At 46.3% G+C, this 12,428-nt stretch overlaps 1 protein-coding gene and 1 pseudogene across 1 annotated transcript in view; both read right to left on the reverse strand.

Annotated features, from left to right (window-relative positions):
• The window catches only part of LOC125947057 (translation initiation factor IF-2-like), a 550,732-nt gene that overhangs the window by 221,499 nt on the left and 316,805 nt on the right, over positions 1-12,428 (reverse strand). The gene's annotated exons all lie outside the window — the stretch shown is intronic.
• Positions 1,468-3,532, reverse strand: LOC125947251 (uncharacterized; annotated as a pseudogene).

Consider the following 12,428-nt stretch of genomic DNA (forward strand, 5'->3'; position numbering starts at 1 on the left):
AACGAGTTGAGTTATTGTAGACAACCCTTTACGAAAACCACGTTGCACTGGTGATAGTAAATTGTTAGTTTCCAAATAATTTGAGAGATGTTTACTGATTATATGTTCAAGTAGTTTGGAGCAGGTGCTCGTAAGAGAGATGGGCCGGTAGTTACCTACGTCTGATGTGCTCCCACTTTTGTGGACAGGAATTACTTTAGCTTGTTTCCAGGCCATAGGAACTGTTCCCTGGGTAAGCGATGATTGAAAGATTATGGTGAGATATTTAGCGACCCACTGAGCATATCTATATAGGAACTCATTCGGTATGCTGTCGGGGCCAGGGGATTTCTTTGTATTTATGCGCAGAAGAAGGTTCAGCACTCCTTCCTCGTTGATAAGAAGGTCAGACGCTGGAGGGCGATCGGAAGTGTAAGTAAAGGATGGAAGTGTAGCATCATCTTTGGTGAAAACGGAGGAAAAGAAGGAATTGAAATGCTCTATACGTTCCTGGGTAGTTCTTTCATCATCTGCTTTATGTTGTTTCTTTGTAGGGTTTACGTATCTCCAAAATTTACTAGGTGCTTCCTGAAGGAAGTTTTTCAGTGTAACATTAAAGAATCTCTCCTTGCTTTCCTTGACTAGACGATTTAAGTTAAGCTTCATGTTATAAAGTGAAGTCTTGTTCTGTACACTTGGACCTCGTGAACAAGCTTTCCTTTTCCTTTTCATCCTCCGTTTGACATGAAGTATTTCCCTTGTAATCCACGGGTTCTTTCTTTTGCACTTTTTAAAGCTCTTAGGAATAAATCGCGTAATACAATGCATCGTAATCTTGGAAAAAAAGTCCCACAGATCGTCAGTACCACCACTTGATTCATAAATAGACATGAAGTTATCAAACGATCTTTCAAGGTAATCCAAAATACTAACATCATCAGCAGCTTGAAAGTTTAGGTAATGGATGCTTGATTCCTGTTGCATGGGGTACGAGGACAGGTTCAAGGACAGAATAACCATTTTATGGTCGGATAAACCTTCTTCAACAAGACAATCATTCACATACGTTGTCAAAGCATTGGAAATTAAAATAAGATCAAGTACAGAAGAGCTTGTTGCACACACCCTAGTAAATTCCTTAACTATCTGAGTTAAATTGTATGAAAATGCTAAATCCAAAAATACCTCAGAAGAAGTGACATCTGTGTCTCCGGCTACATATGAATCCCAATCAATAGCTGGAAGATTAAAATCACCTAGTAATAGTATGCTGTCTTGTTCTTTCATATACGCTTCCATCAATTGTCTAAGTTGCAAGATATGTTCTACAGGAGAGTTCGGAGCTCTGTATACCCCTCCGACGAATACAGTTCGATTGTTCAGTTTAGTTTTAATCCACACTGCTTCAACATCACCTGGTACTTCTAACGGGGTGAAAACGATGTTCCGCTTGACGAGAAGAGCCACGCCTCCACCTCTCCCATCTCGATCCCTTCTAACCAACGTGTAACCAGGTGGGGTGATTTCGCTATCAGGTATGTTTTTATGTAACCAAGTTTCCGTAATTACGGCAATATCAGGTTCATGATCAATAACTAAAGCTTCAAGCGAGTGTGTTTTGTTTAGTACGCTTCTCGCGTTTACATTAATTATTTTGAAGCCTACATGTCGACCCGGTATATGTCAATTATCTCTTGTTCCTGAATGACTTCCCAGTTTGCACCTTTCCTCACGCTCTTCATTCCAGCTGTACAGCGTGTTGTTTACCCTCAATTTATCAAAAACAAGCTTTACCTTTTTTCCTGCCTTCCTTTCATCACCTGCCGAGTCCCATAGCTTTTTTCGTATTCCCTGTACTCTTTTAGAGAAATCCTCGCTGATACTGTAATCAGTATCCTTCAGTTTCGAGCAATTCTGCAGAACTTTATTTTATCTCTATAGTCTGCCACCCTCAAGATGACAGGACGAGTTCTACCAGAATGTTTCTTACCTAATCTGTGAATTCTATCAATAGAATTCACATTCACTTTCAGAGTAGCGTTAAAGATATCGTCTTTTACTTTTCTTACGAGTGTTTCTTCCTTTTCATTTTCCTCTTCTGCTACTCCTCTAATGATAAGGTTATTTCGTCGTGAACGATTATCCAAGTCATCCACCTGTTTGACCAGACTAGACGTTTCCAGACTGCGGCCGGCCACAGTTTCTTCAAGAGTTACAAGTCTGTTCCGAGTGTCGTCTAAGCTTTGAACCTTAGTTTCAATAACGAGAAGCCGGTTCTGCATTTCTAGGAATCTTGTTTCAAACGAGTCTTGCTTTTCCTGAACCGCAGTAAGTTTAGACAAAATTTCTTTCTGATTTTGGAGCAATTCCCTGCACAAATCTTCCGTTATTGGTCCTGGATTCTTCTCCACATCCCCACAGAGACCCAACAACAAGCCCGCAATGGAAAAACACTCACATATACAGTCAAAGACAACTCGTGGACACGGCAGCACTATAAGACCAAGAACATTACTATGGAAGCCATTTTTTGGTCACCAACCTGCATGAACAGAGGCACGTCAGGCGACATTGTCACGGCGATGCTGCCGTGTCCACTGAAGCCGGTAGGCAATGGACATGCATTTATAACATGCAGATGATCCCTTGTGAGCATGCGTCGTGACGTCATCGTGCCCCCAGATGGAAAGTGGAAAAGGCCATCCACGTGTCGATGCTCCAGGGTGCTGGTGCCCTCAGCGAACTGGCCGGAAACACCGCCCACACAGAAGTGACGTGGTAGGCCGGTATCGTAGCGAAGCTTAGGGCGTCCAGGGTCGAAAGATTTTGCTGCACCCCCAGTGATGAAGCTTAGGCATGCGCAGAAAACCTGCATGAACAGAGGCACGTCAGGCGACATTGTCACGGCGATGCTGCCGTGTCCACTGAAGCCGGTAGGCGATGGACATGCATTTATAGCATGCAGATGATCCCTTGTGAGCATGCGTCGTGACGTCATCGTGCCCCCAGATGGAAAGTGGAAAAGGCCATCCACGTGTCGATGCTCCAGGGTGCTGGTGCCCTCAGCGAACTGGCCGGGAACACCGCCCACACAGAAGTGACGTGGTAGGCCGGTATCGTAGCGAAGCTTAGGGCGTCCAGGGTCGAAAGATTTTGCTGCACCCCCAGTGATGAAGCTTAGGCATGCGCAGAAAACCTGCATGGACAGAGGCACGTCAGGCGACATTGTCACGGCGATGCTGCCGTGTCCACTGAAGCCGGTAGGCGATGGACATGCATTCATAGCATGCAGATGATCCCTTGTGAGCATGCGTCGTGACGTCATCGTGCCCCCAGATGTAAAGTGGAAAAGGCCATCCACGTGTCGATGCTCCAGGGTGCTGGTGCCCTCAGCGAACTGGCCGGAAACACCGCCCACACAGAAGTGACGTGGTAGGCCGGTATCGTAGCGAAGCTTAGGGCGTCCAGGGTCGAAAGATTTTGCTGCACCCCCAGTGATGAAGCTTAGGCATGCGCAGAAAACCTGCATGAACAGAGGCACGTCAGGCGACATTGTCACGGCGATGCTGCCGTGTCCAATTCTCACAGATTCCCAGCAAGCATGTCGAAACTACGCACAAGGACGGATTTCACCGACCGCTCATAAAATTCTACACAAGAAGCAAAACATTCCACTAGTTCACCTAGTCTGGACACCTGGGCATGCGTCTCTTCCTGGCAATGAGCGCGTTCATGCGGCAGCCCGAGGTCTAACCCTCCAGGCACCGGTGGAAGACCAGTCCAACCCAGACAAGGTGGAAACAATACCGCTTACATACACGCATATACTACAACACCACAGACTATCCCGTAGAACATTCCCTCCACCACACGTGAAGCTAAACCGTGCAGAGGCAGCCGCTTGGCGCCGGCTCCAAACTAATACGTTCCCCAGCCTTGCTCTCCGCCACACTTTTTACCCTAGCCAGTACCCCGACAAATGTCCTTTCTGTGGTGGTCACCCAAACCTCTACCATCCTACGTGGGAATGCTCCGAACCACCCGGCTTACCTATAATACCCAACCCCTCCCCATCCCAGTGGGAAGCCGCTCTTTCCAGCACAGCCTTCGATGACTAGCGATGCCTGATCGACCGGGCCAGCCGGATAGGAGCAGCAAATGGGGCCCTGGACTGAGGGCTCCACCCTCTGGGACTTCGTTTTAAAACATAAAGTTTTCTACTACTACTACTTGGCACGTGTGTTATCCCGCACTTCTTTTGTTTGTTTTAATAGCGATGCAGCCCGACGATGTAAACCACGTTTTAGTTCCAATAACGTAAAGGGCTTAACGTGTTTTAATTTAAACACACAGTCAGCCAGAAATAAAGAAGATAACCTCGGCGTTCTTTCCGAAAATTTTCAATTTTGTTTTGATGTATTAATACTAACAGAGACATGGTAGTTCGTCAGACAGTGACATCGTCAAACGTGCAAATTACAATGCGTCCCACACGGTGCCACACGCACCACGGAATCAACGGATACTCTGATTGACCTCTTTATAAACAACCAACCCGCGGACACAGTAATATCAGTCGTTATTTCCTCATTATGCTCATTATGCGTTATTTCCTCAGTTCATTATGCCTCCCTAATGCGGCATTAACTATAGTTCACACCAGAGTTGCCAGATGCTGCCAAGCAAACAAGCTAATAATCATCCCCCCCCAAAAAAAGGCCAAAAAAAGCGGTGCGACTTTTTCGAAGAAGCCCCAAAAAAGCGGAAGTTGAACAAATTTTCCCATTCTTGAAAATAGTTTATAGTACAAAAATCGCAAAAATACGAAGAGAAAGTAAACAAATAATCATAATTATTTTGCACAAAGAAAATATGCGCAAGAATGAACGAAAGAACTCATTTACTTTTTAAAATAGTTTCCAGGATAGTCTGCAGCCTGTTGATTGCACGTTTGCCGGTACATGAATCTTACATTTCCAATATTTCCATGCTGCTTTTTATCGTCTCCGGTGACTGGGCGTAACCAGTCGGTGAGTTGCGTTTCCTTTTCCAACTCTTTACAATATTTTTACCACACTTCGACCACTTCGAAGCCATTTTGCACAAAGAATACTGGCAACACACTAGGACAACCACGATTGCTGGCAACGCGTCAAAACATTGATGGATGGATAGGGACAGTTTCATACTTTGGGACTTCTGCTGATTTCGCGTATGTTTAACGACAAATGCGCGTGATGGGCACGAAAATAACAATATTCGCAAGAAAGATGCGAATGAGCCCCCCCCCTCCCTCCCTCGCCAAAAAAATAGTAATAATAACGCGACAAGCGACTGTAAAAATCTACAAGCGACTCGGTGAAAAAATAAGCCCAAATGCAGTTATTATAAGCGGAACTGGCAACCCAGGTTCACACACCGTTAGAACAATCCAGAACCTTAGTGGATACACTTTAGAGGACTTTCGCAGAAGATTACTCCTCACAGATTGGCACGTAGTAACTATAGAGCGAAGACGTCAGACGAGGCGTGTAATAATGTTGTTCGTTTGTTCATAAAAGCTTATACCAAGTCATTTCCTCTGACAGAAATGAGGAAGGCGAGTAACTCGCGTAAGCCGTGGATGACTAAAGAGTGTGTTAAAATGATAAAAAGAAAGGATAAGCTCTTCCAAAGGTTTTTAACTTCGCGCAGATAAGAGGATTGGGCTATATTTAAACAACATCCAAATAAAACCAACGCTTCCTAGCGAAAAACGAAGTGCGCGTATTTTTGTAATGTTTTTTAACAGGATCATAAGACCAAGCCAGATGTCATGTGGAAGAAGATAAACGCATTGTTGGGTCGCTCACATTCTGCAGAAACTGTTAAAGAACTGATCCTAAACAATGCGCCCGTTAAGGGTTTTGAACTCGCTGAGGCTTTAATGACTTTTTTTGCTAATTTATTGGTCAGTACGCATTACCTAGAGGCAGCAAATAAAATTAATAAAAATGATATCAGTCTATGTCTCAGTCCCACAAATGATAACAAAGTCCGGGGTATATTTAATTCGTTTAAAAACAGTGTGGCATGTGACATAGATGGAATAAAGATAAAACCAGTAAAATATGCAATTGACATTATTTTACTGCATCTTTGCCATATTTATAACCTTGCGCTCAGCACAGACATTTTTCCCGAAGAAATGATGGTATCAAAAGCGGTCGTGATAGTTGGAGGACACGAATATAACTTTTCCAATTACCGCCAGATTTCCATATTACCCTATATTTTCTAAAGTCTTACAAAAATAATAATGACTAGACTGACCAAGTTCACTGATAAACTTAATTTAACCAATGTCGCTCATTTGGCTTTCGGTGTGGCCGTTGGACAGAACTTGCCCTTGTAATTCAGAAAGATTTTATTTTTAGAGCGTTCGAAGAAAATCAATCAGTAACGGGCGTCTACACACATTTTTCCAAGCCGTTTGATCGTGTACATCATCTAACTTTGCTAAATAAATTACAGCTTTAAGGTGTTCGCGGTTTACCGTTAGATCTCATAGCATCATATCTCCGGGGTCTTATGCAAAGAGTGGAAATAAATGTCCATTTATCCTAACACAAACCTGTATATATGGGAGTTCCCCAAGTGAGCATTTTAGGTCCCTTACTGTTTAATTTTAATATTAATGACATAATAAATATTAGTAATAAACCAAAATATGTCTTGTACGCAGACGACATAACACTGCTATTCCGTTCCCAGAATTCCCCGGGTATAACTAATGAGGTAAATAGCAGTCTCCAAAGTCTCAGCACGTTGTGCACTTTGAATTCATTAGAAATAAATGTAAACAAAACAAAAGCTGCCCTAGTTTCACTCCCGAGGTAAACTTCTCACTAACGGCCACTCTGGTTTTAGGCAATTCCGCCATAGAGATTCTTAATATAGTCAAAACTCTTGGAGTCTACTTTCATAAAAATTTCGCGCGGGATACACATATCAACTATCTCATTTCTGGCACTTCCAAGCAATAGGTGCACTAGCTAAATCATCTTTTTTTTTACTCCCTACCAGTATGAAACTCCAACCATATCATGCAATATTTTCTGTCAAATAAGCTACCATTTTCTTGTTTGGGGCACCACGAAAATAACAAATATAAATAGATTACACGTTCTACAAAAGAAAGCCCTCCGCCATCTATGTAACATTAAAAAGCACACACCACATCACTTTTCACACGTTTTTGCATAATTGCTCTTCCCAGCTTTTATGCATACACTTTAGCCCTCTGATATAAACACAGCCTCAAATTTTCTGATCGAACAGTACATTCATTAGTGGAGCCTAAAATAAAAGCACACGCTTACCCAGCCCGAAATACGGACAACTGGATAAAACCATACACACGTTTATTTATGAGTGAGTATAGATGCTATGCCACAGGCTTCCGAAACTTTTAAACTATCTGTTGGAATATGAAACAGATATTGTACATACCAGTAAGAAAGCATTAAGAAAGCTTTTCGTGTGTCTTCAGTAGTGTATGTAAATAACCAATTGCATTTTTTGTTTTATGTTGGTGTGCTTTTCTAGCGTTTTATCTGTGAATTGTGATTACGCATAGTGAATGTGTTTCGTTATGTGAAAAATAACATGTAATGTAGTGCTGTTGCCTTGTAAGGGGGCCCGAATTCCCGTCACGTGAACAAGGTTTCACTTTCCGTTCGGGCCTCCTCCATTTTTATGTGAGAAAATGGAATAAAATTGAACTGAATTGATTTACGCTTGCAGCGTGACTTCGGATGCGTCGTTTATTCTTTGTTTATTTGATTCTTTTTTTCTTTATTTTGCAGGATTCAGATTGGTTCGGAGAACTATACGGTGACATATAACGCGTCATTGCCAAATGAATCACGTTTGATACGAATATATTTTTGATATGTTCACGATCAAGTACATACGTTTCTTCTTCCGCATTACGATATTAATACGATATTAACAAAAAAAATAACCATCCTTTAATAGCATGTCCGACTGTGCAGATACGGTATTTCCTGTCTTCCCAAAACTACTGCTGGCGTTGTAACACACACACGCACACGCACACGCACACGCACACGCACACGCACACGCACATTGTAGTGGGGAATATGCATGTAGGCGCCGTGGGCACTGCCATAGCTGCGGCGCGAGACCCGAGCTCGAGCTGCAGATGCCAACAGCTGGGACTGTTGTAAAGTTCCGTGCGTTATGGGCGTGTGCGAAGAATCAACCAGGCCGACATAGTGAAGGGCGAAAAACTGCTTGCGTCCTTTATTGCGCTTGCTTATAAAGACACGCCAAGAGCAAAGAGGGAAAAGTAAAGAGAAAGGGCACGGCTCGTGCCGAGTAGAAATAATGACGCGGGTTGCGCTGGTAAGCGTACTATCAGATCACGATACAACTGTGCCTAAAAGGCAACTTGCGATCCCTCGGACGAGTTTCAATAAATCCCTCTTTCATTTGATATCAGTGTGGGGTAACCTCGAAAACTGGAACTCCGAAGCCGGACGCTACCCACTGCTACGACCATGCCTGACGACACCGCCCAGGAAGATACACCTCAGCCTCCAGCGGTCATCGTTTCTGGTGTGTTGCGCCAGCGTGATCCTGCCGTCTTTAGCGGCACCGATGATCATGACGTGGAGGATTGGTTGTCATCGTACGAGCTGGTAAGCCGGCATAATAAGTGGGACGACGCCACCAAGTTGCACAACGTGTTGTTTTACCTTACCGGCGTCGCGAACCTCTGGTTCCGAAACCACGAACACGATTTCACCACATGGACTGCATTCAAGACCAGTTTTGCAGAAGTGTTCGCGCGCCCCGCTGTGCGCAATCTTCGCACTGAACAACGCCTACGTGGGCGCGCACAACATCACGGTGAAACGTTCAACAGCTATATCGAAGATGTTGTTTACCTGTGTAGGTGGGTGAATTCTTCAATGGCAGAACAAGACAAGATAAAACACATTATGAAAGGCATTCATGAGGACGCCTTTCAAATGTTGTTAGCGAAGGATCCGCGTACTGTGGTTGACGTCATCAATTTGTGCCACAGTTTTGACGAGCTACGGAAACAACGCATCTTAGCTCGACGCCCACCACCCACGGAAGATTCGCTAACAGCATTGGTTATTGGCGACAACAGACAACTTTGCTGACGCTGATAAAAGAATTTGTGCGGGAGAAGGTTGTCCGACAGCTCTCCATTTTGCCGACCACTGAGAAGCCTTCTCACTCTTTGGCTCCAGCGACCCGGTAGATGATTCAAGAGCAAGTGACCGAAGCTCTTCCATCTCCGGCTCAGCCGGCTTCCATGGCCGCACCTCTGACGTATGCTGAGGCGGCTGTACGGGCTCCTTGCCTACCGGTGTTCTCTCCTCCGCCTTCAGCGCCTCGCCTGCCGCTGTTCTCTCCTGCGCCTTTGCCTCGGCAGCCGGCGGCTCACTTCTTCGGTGCACAACAGCAGAATACAAATCCTTGGCGCACTGCTGATAACCGCCCCATATGCTACGCCTGCGGCACCCCGGGACATGTAGCGCGCCTCTGCCGCCGGCGTTTCCCGGCCTTCATGGGCACCACGCGAGCCCCCAGCTACGGATTCCGACCATTTCGTATGCCACAACAGCCGCCACCGGAAGTCTACGTTGCTGATGACGTACCAGCTCCGGAGTACCAGCCCTTTGGTGCTCGTCGCTCGCCTTCCCCTCGCCGCCGCTCCCTCTCACCTATGCGTCGTCGGCCCAGTGCCAATACTGAGGCGGAAAACTGATTTCCGCAGTTCCTCAGGCACGAACTGCGTCGTCATCGGAAAATCGAAGTCCTCGCTTCTCCCCCGCTAACGTTATTGAAGTGTCAGTGGATGGCATCAAATCGCTTGCGCTCGTCAATACAGGTGCCGCCATATCCGTGAGTAGTGAAAAGCTTTGTCGTTTATTACGGAAGGTGACCATGACGCCTTCGGTACTATCGCTTCGAACAGCCAGCGCTCAACAAGTTCAGCCCGCCGCTATGTGCATTGCCAGGCTGCTGATTCGAGACATTTTGTACTCTAGTGAATTATTTGTGCTAACCTGTTGCTCCCACGATGTGATACTGTCGCGCCATCATGCCGTCATTGACTGTGCACGTGCTGAGGTTCAGTTCTCCGTTCTGTGCGATTTGCCATCTCACGACTTGCAAGTTCCCGATGCTAGCAGGATCTGTGTAGCTTCAGATACTGACCTTCCTCCACACAGTGCTGTATTTGTCCCTCACTCATGCACATCGCTTGCCGACGCGACGGTCTTGTTCACACCCGCTGCCGTCTTCAGTCGCCGCCACCCTATATCGTTGCCTTTCGCCCTCCTCACGGTTCACCATGGTGCTGCGGACATACTGGTTTCAAACCCAAATTCGCACACTTTGGCTTTGCGCTGTGGCGAGACTATTGGCACCATCCAGACTGTGGACGCTGACGTTATTGTGTCTTTCCCTTGTTAGATACGGACCCTTTCCCGGAATCAATCAAGTTTCCCCACCACCTCAAAGGCAGTCGCGTTCCAATTATCGTGCGCCGGAGCGCATCAACCACGTTACCGGACCCATCAGACAGGTTGGCGACTCCTACCTCACGCACCACACGTCGAGCTATTGTCTCTCCCCCTGTATGACTCTTCCCAAAAGTGGAACGGGAGGCTGGCACGGTTCCAGGAAGGAACCCTTGGTCGAGTGCGAAGCGGTTTTGCAGCTCTGGAGGGCCATTCCAAGAACATCCCGTCTCCTTCTGCCGAGCGCTTCCAGGCGAGGAGGCAAAGCCGGAGGTAAATAAGCCATCGGACAATGAAGCCCTCGGAGCGTCCCCATTGGCCGAATATGACGGCACTTGCACGGGCCAATACCAGGGGAGCAAAATGACGACACCTGAGCTGGCTCGACGATTGGCCAAAAATGACGGGACCCCGAGAGACACCCGAGAGACCGAAGGGGTTAAAAGAGCGACAAATCGAGGAGAGAAGAGAGCTCTTCTTGCCACGGGCCGCAGCGTCCGAGATGCTGCCGGCCGTCGATCCCTTTATGACTGTTCAGTATTTTGTATTTTAATCACTGTACATAATGTAAATAAATCCCTCCTGTTTCTCCCAAGTCCGCCTCAACGTCCCCCAACTCCCGCAACCAACGCCTACCAGATCTAATAACTGGTGTCAGCGATAAGTATGAACCTTCGACCGAAGCAGAGATACAATAACTGGTGGCAGCGATAGGGATGAACCTTCGAACGAAGAAGAATGAGCCTTCGATCAAAGGAGTCCTGAGAGCGAACAGCGAAGGAACTGGGAGCAACGAAGAAGTATGAGCCTTCGACCCAGGGATTCCAGCTGAACAACTCGGAACAACGACATCGATGAACCTTCGACCGAAGAAGAATGAGCCTTCGACCAAAGGAGTCCTGAGAGCGAACAGCGAAGGAACTGGGAGCAACGAAGAAGTATGAGCCTTCGACCCAGGGATTCCAGCTGAACAACTTGGAACTGCGACATCGAGGAACCTTCGACCGAAGTCCGGAGAAACTGGGAAAATCGAAGAAGAACGAGCCTTCGACCCAGGGAGTCCCGAGGAACTGGGAACAACGGACGGATGGACGAGATGGCGTGGTGCTGCATCCATGGGTGAGCGCGTGGTTTTTTCCTTTGATTCGCCAGACTTCAAATTTTGTGTGTTTATTTTTATTGTTCTGGGAATCGGGCATTTGTAGCATATTTTGAGTTTGCACAATTAAGGAAACAGTTCTAACCACCAGTCGGGGCAGCTACCATGGATCTCATTAGAAGGTTGACGAGGGCAGACTTGCTGTTGGTTTGCGAGGATTTGGGAGTTGAGGCGGAAGAAACAATGGAAAGGCCAGCTATCGAGCAGGCAATAATAGATAGTGGCTTTGATGATGAAAGCATTGAGATTGCTTGGGAGGTAGTACAGCGCGAGAGTCAGGAACGCGAGCATGAGCGTCAAATACGAGAGCGCGACAGGGAACGCGAGCGGGAACGTGAGCGAGAACGGCAAGAGCACGAAAAAGTAATGGCAGCCTTGACAAAGAGATTCAAGCGTTGATCGAACAAAGACAACAGCAGCCAAAAAAATCTGTAGGTAGTAATGAGCGAAAGTGTGAGGAACTCGCTAGCAGATTTTCGTCAAAAGCCGAAGAGAACAGTAGCTCATATGAGATTGGCAGATTAGCAGCACGTTCATAAGTGAACAGGAAGTGTTATATGCTAACGATGCCTTAGTGGCAACGGAGGCCGTTGAAGGCCGTAGTAAGAGGGACGAGGTGCTGTGCCAACAGAGCACCGTAGAGACAGCTAAGCCAGCTGTGACCGAATTGGCACAGTCACCGTGTGTGTACGTCGCATCTAATGTTAACAAGGTCGTTAACGAAA

The sequence above is a fragment of the Dermacentor silvarum genome, chromosome 7 (assembly GCF_013339745.2).
Source record: "Dermacentor silvarum isolate Dsil-2018 chromosome 7, BIME_Dsil_1.4, whole genome shotgun sequence".
Lineage (NCBI taxonomy): Eukaryota > Metazoa > Arthropoda > Arachnida > Ixodida > Ixodidae > Dermacentor > Dermacentor silvarum.